This window comes from Harpia harpyja, chromosome 11 (genome assembly GCF_026419915.1).
Source record: "Harpia harpyja isolate bHarHar1 chromosome 11, bHarHar1 primary haplotype, whole genome shotgun sequence".
In the NCBI taxonomy this organism is placed as follows: Eukaryota; Metazoa; Chordata; class Aves; order Accipitriformes; family Accipitridae; genus Harpia; species Harpia harpyja.
The window spans coordinates 12758494-12764495 of NC_068950.1; positions in this window are offsets into that span (position 1 = coordinate 12758494).

Genomic DNA, 6002 nt, shown 5'->3' on the forward strand with positions numbered 1-6002 from the left:
AAGATCCCTACACCGCCTGCGCGGGCGCGGCACTGCGCCCCGTAACCCTCCGCCTCCGGCGGGGCGGGCGGGATGCGCAGCTGAGGCGACCGGCATCGCTCCGCCGAGAAACGAGTCCGGCCGCGCCCCTCCCTCCGCTCCCGGCGTGGGTGGGGGGAAGGTGACGGAAGGGCGGGAGGGAGGTGCTGCGGTCGTGGGCCTGGCGGTTGGCGGCGTCGCCGTCAGTGGTGGCCGCGGGGCGGGAAAGGCGGCCGGGTCCGGAGGGGAAGGGGAAGGGGAAGGGGAGGGGTACGCAGGCCCGGGAGAAGCCGGGGCTGGCCTGCCCGTGCCGCGCTGGGCCGCGTCTCTACGACTAACCGCCACCGCGTTCGTTAGTCGTGGCTCTCGGCCACAAGCCCACCTGGTGCCATAATTTTATTTTTCACATCCGGTGTTGCCTTTTCTCTTCAGCTCGGATCTGTAGTTCAAGGCGTCATGTCTGCTTAATCAAAACATACCATATTTAATGCTGGAAGCTCTCCCTGGCAGCCTGTGGGGTATTGGGGGGGGGGGGCAGGCTGTCCTTCCCGCCCCTGGCTCCAGCACCCCTGAACGGGTCTGGGAAAGGCATTTTCCCATCTGGATGAGAAATATACACACACACACACTTTTCATGATAAAGCCTATCTTGCTAGGTGCAGTAGTTTTAAAACATCACTGCTGGTAAATAAGGGGTGTTTGAAGTTTTGCCTGTTTGTTAGGTGTTTGCATGCTAGATGGTGTAATGGGTTTCTGATTCATGGCTGGGGCCCTGAGTGCTGCTGCAATATCATCATAAATAAAACATGGAGCTGGATGAAGTCTGAGGTTCCTTGCTTGCTTTCTGATTTAAAGCACCAAGGTCACCTGGAAGGCAGCAATACACTTCCCCATGCTACTTCCCTGCATGCTTTCTCCTCATTCAGAGGCCACCTTGGTCAGAAACTAGGAAACCTGTAAGAGATTATGTTAGATACAGCTTCAGTGCCTCAGCTGTCATATGTGTATGACGTATATAATAATGCCCATTTCTCTAACATTCTTCAAGAATCTCAGTGGAGAAACAGATTTCAAAACACTGAAGTTGGATGATTCTGAGGTTTCAAGCAGAAAGTGCTTCAAAATACTGAAAGTAATGGTCTCATCTCATCAGAAGCGAGCACAGGCATCAAGCTATAGGTATATTCCTCACCTATGCGAATCTCTCCGTCTCTGGAGACATATATGATAGCACAGTGCCCATGCTGCAGCTGGGCCCACTCTTCAGCTTCTCATTTTGCCTGCAGCAAACAGGACCGTCTCCACTTCTCACCTCTCGCTAATGCATTTCCACTCCCTCCTCCTTTCAGTTTTTAAATCACCAGCCACACCTCAGTGCCTACCTTCCCACTCTCTGCTTTCTTTTTGAATGAAGCCTCTTATGAGGGCCATGCTAATCACAGGTACTTGTGGTAAAGCTGGGAGGGATAGTAAGGTGAAGACAAGAGAAAGGAGCTATGATCAAATAAAACGGTGCTGGGGATGTTCCTTAATTAAGTAAATCTCAGGATTACACAAGCTGCTGTTCCAGTATTCTTAGGAAGGAGATGTCTTTATGAATCACCATCAATTTTCATTATCAGCCACCGCAAGTGACGTCAAAGGGCAAGTGTAGCATCCTCCTGACAGCACAGAGTTAACAGATGGGTGTTTCCAGTTCTTTTCACATAGATCCCCTTGGGATTTTGTGAACTGTGGCTAGGCTGGGAGCTCAGGCAGCATCTCCTTTGGGCCAGTTGCATTTTGATCACCCAAACTCACCTCTCACCGAAGAAAATGGGTTTTTCTCTGCTTCTTGCTTTGTAATCAACATGAAATTAGTTTACATCATTAAAACGCCATTGTTCTAGCTGAGATGTGACTATATAGGTGTCCCTGCCCATGGCAGGGGGGGTGGAACTAGATGGTCCCTTCCAACCCAAACCGTTCTGTGATTTTATGGTATTTCCTGTGACAATGGAAAAGACTTCTATAACACGCAGATACCTTAATTTCAATTTGCTAGATACTTTGCAATCCTTTCCAATGAAACCTATGCTAAATCTTAATTATTTCTGAAGAAGAACACTTTATTGAAAGGGACTAGTGGGATCGAGTTGATACCAGACAATGGAGTTACTGGGAGCTGAATCAGAAAAACTAGTGAGCACACACGTGCAACCACCAGAGCAGTGATGTTCATTAGGGTCTTAGATCTCCTGATTTGACAACTGTCCTTCCCTGGAACAGTGTTCGTAAGATGTTGAGAACACTTCTCTAACAAAACCACTTCTCTAACACCTTATTTAAAAAAAAAAAAAAGAATAAAGTTATGCTTGTGGAGGCTCTGGATGTTCTGCATACCTGTTGCTTCCTGCCACAGAAGATACAGTCTTCCTCACTAATGAATGGCAAGCCCTCTTGCTTTTCTTCCAAATGGTGTGTTACTCCTAAGTCAGGTAGTTTGTAGGTGTCCCTGGCTCTGAATTGGCTCTTCTGCTCGTCCCTGTCTCGTTATAATGGCCTCCAGATGTCTCATCTAAAGATCTAATGTCTACAGGAAAGGCTGAATTTGTTAACTCTGGATATTGCAAGGGCTTAATGTCATAACATTAAACCCTGTTTCCACCGAAGCTTAGTCATGAAGACCACCTGAGAGGGGAAAATACTATATTTGCTGAGAGCAAAATATGTGGCTTGGATTGCTGCACTAAAAATGGAGAAAATGTAGAAAAAATGTTAGTCCTAGAAGTAAGAGCAAGACCTTTTTTCACGTAAGCTGCTCTACACTATGTCTTTAAAACTAGCATCACGTAGCGTTTCTCTTTGGACACAGATTAGTATAGCTCAGTGACGCACACCACCTGAGCGAGGTATGCTACCAGCCAAGGATCTGGTCCATGGTTTTCTTTTAAAAAGAAAATTGTTTTTATGAACGAACAAAATGTTTTGTGAAACCAAATACAGTTTGGTGAAACATCATTCATTATGTATATATTTAAAATATATAGAAATATGTATTGCAATTGAAGGTTACTTGTGTTCTCCATAATTATCATATAAACCAATCTGCTCGTTCCATAACTTTTCCTTGCTGCATTTTGGAAAGACTGGTTGCAGAAATCCTTGTGTAGAACATGGTTTGTTGGTGCTTTGGCTCTCAGAGTCCTTAGCAGTGACATTTTAATGGTGTTTGGTGTGTAGAGGCTGTGTTGGAATTAATGATCTGCATTCCTGTAAATTCTGGCACATTGTTTGCCATCTGGCTGTCTGATAACAGCTACTCCAAGGAGGGCAGTTCATCTCCTTTCCTTTCCCTATTCTTAGGCAAAGCAATGATCATCTTGGATGAATTCTTTACTTAGGAGCAAAGATTGTAGGAAATTTAGATGCAGTATGAAAGAGTATTAAAAGACCCAGTTTTAATAGCTGTGGTCTTAAATTTTAAAGGCAGGTTCTCTATCAAGTCTCTGTTCATCTTTCTTAAACAATGTAAACAACTTCTTCATTTCAGGAGACACCATTCTTCCACCACAGCGACCTTCCTTGATTTCAAATGGCTTTGTGTTGGACGGAAAACTAGAGACTGTCTTCCGCACCAAGGCTATAAATTATGTCGTCTCAATTGCATTAAGCAAACAGAAGTCTTTTTAATTAATTCCATTCGATTAAGTCCATAGGAGACATACAGAGGATTCTGACAGAGACACTAGTTAATGTCTTAATAAAACCCCTCTTCTTCTGACTACCTGTCCTTGAAGGATCAATCCTGTGATCTCAAAACACGGGTTTAGGATGAAGCATCATGGGAGCTCCCAGCTTCAAATATATCTTGCATAGAGAAAATAGCTGCAGTTTTTGAAAAATTAAAGGTTTTATAGCTCTTTGAAGACAATTCTCACCAGGCAACTGTCAGCAGATCCATTCTGTGCATGGAGATACAACCTTTATTTATGTTAGAAGTTATTCTTGCTTGGCCTGGGACAGTCATCACAGTATTTAACTCACCTGTAACACCAATTTGGAAGTATGAATGTGCTTATGTAAACTGCATAATAGTGTTCACAAAGCAGTATCTATCTGTCCTGTCATCATTCTCTGAGCAAAGAAATCAAAATTTGATATTCAAATCTGATTCCCCAGCAAATGTGGTGGGACATATTAAGGAGACTTGCTTAAAGTCTGGTCCTTTGGACCGTGCATGTTCAAGAGCTTCTCAAGGGCTGAATCAGGAATTGTGAACCTTTTAGAAAATCTCTAGTCTATGGCTTTCCTGTAGAACCTGAAATTTCGTTATTGATCCTTTAGGACTGGAAGCCTAGTTAAAATTAAATGAACTCTGCCATGCTTTCCGGCTGTATTAATTCATGGTAGTTGTGTGGTGATATTTGCAAATATATTCTATTTGTTCATTATAAAAACGCTGACTTGTTCCATACACCTGTATGTCTTTCTTGCTTCCATAAGAACAATAGTTTCTTTGGCTGAAACACCCTGTTTGGAGTCTTACAATAAAGGGCTGTAAAACAGTTTGCTCTTAAATTGTTTGCCTTCATGACCCTTAAGCTTTCTGCCAGCTTCTGACTGTGCATGCAAGTAAGAGCTTTGTACTATTTGTCCTTGGTGTTGCATTAACAAAATATGTTTGTTGGCTCTGTTGCAGTCAGGTAGCTCCCAATTTGCTTTGCCTCCCCCCCCGCCCCCCCCGAAACTACATCATTACTTTCACTCATGGTCCTAATGAAAAATTAGAATGTCAAGAAAAATAATTTAGAAATTTTCAGTTATAAGAATGTTTCTTCAAATATTAAGAATGGTAGCACTGGGAACTCTCTGGAAAACAAACAAACAAACAAACAAACACCTAATTGCCTCTAACCCAGAGAAAAGCTATGTTAGCGTGGGGTCATGCAGGTGAAAGAAAGGGTGATGTATAAGTCTCAGCAGCTGCCTCTTGTGCCAAAGAATCGGTGACTCCTGTTATGCCACCGCAGCTGGAAAAGGCTGCTTCTTGCCAGTGGTGCGTCACTTATGGTTCTGCAGACTTTTACATCCCTAATCTGGTCATTAAGTGATGACTGTAATTAGAAACACTAGAATACAACATGGGTAGCAGGCACAGCACCACCCTGACAGATTGGGAGATCATGTCTGTGCTGCAAGACAGACCGTTTTTATTCCTGTGGCTGTGAGGAATACACTATCTGTCATCTCCAAGACAGGTTAGCTTTTAAAATAACATAAAGGCTGTGAGTGCAGGAATGACCAGGTAGTGATTTATCTGCTTTTCTGGGAAAGTAAAAGAGAATTAAACATCCTGTTCTATTGTGAGCTCAGAAAATGTTCCAGGCAATGACCAAAGATTTATTCTAGTAGGTCCAAAGCTCCTGTTTTGGTGCTTTTTTTTCAAGCAAAGCTCTTTTTTTCAGCTTTTGCAGAAGAATCCAGCACCCTTCAATTTTATTTTTTTTTAATTAATGCCAACATCTCAAGCTAACAAGAACAAAATTGATTTAAGAGTTGGACTATGCATTTGTAATCTCTGCACAAGCACAAGAGTAGCATTATTTCTAAAGTCACTTTAACTCTGCTTATATGTTTTAGCCATAATAACGCTATGACTAACTTAATTTAAAAAAAAAAAGAAGAAAAATGTAGAAAAACCTTTATGTCCTGTGAAAGGAAAGCTATTCCCATTGTATATCCATGCTAGCAGGAAGGCAGAAGGTTAATGAGAAAGCCTCTTTTAGGGTTGTTTTTCAGATGTGCACAGGAACAAGCGAAAGACGAGCTGTATTGTTTCTAGATCAAGAGCAATGAATGAATCTTAAAAACTCATAATTAATTCCAAAGAACACAGAAATTTATTATAACTGTGTCCTCACTCTGCATTATGCTGCAGCTTGACAGTGTCTGAAAAAATAACGCTCTTACACGTAGTTCCTCTTTGATTTCATCAATGTCAT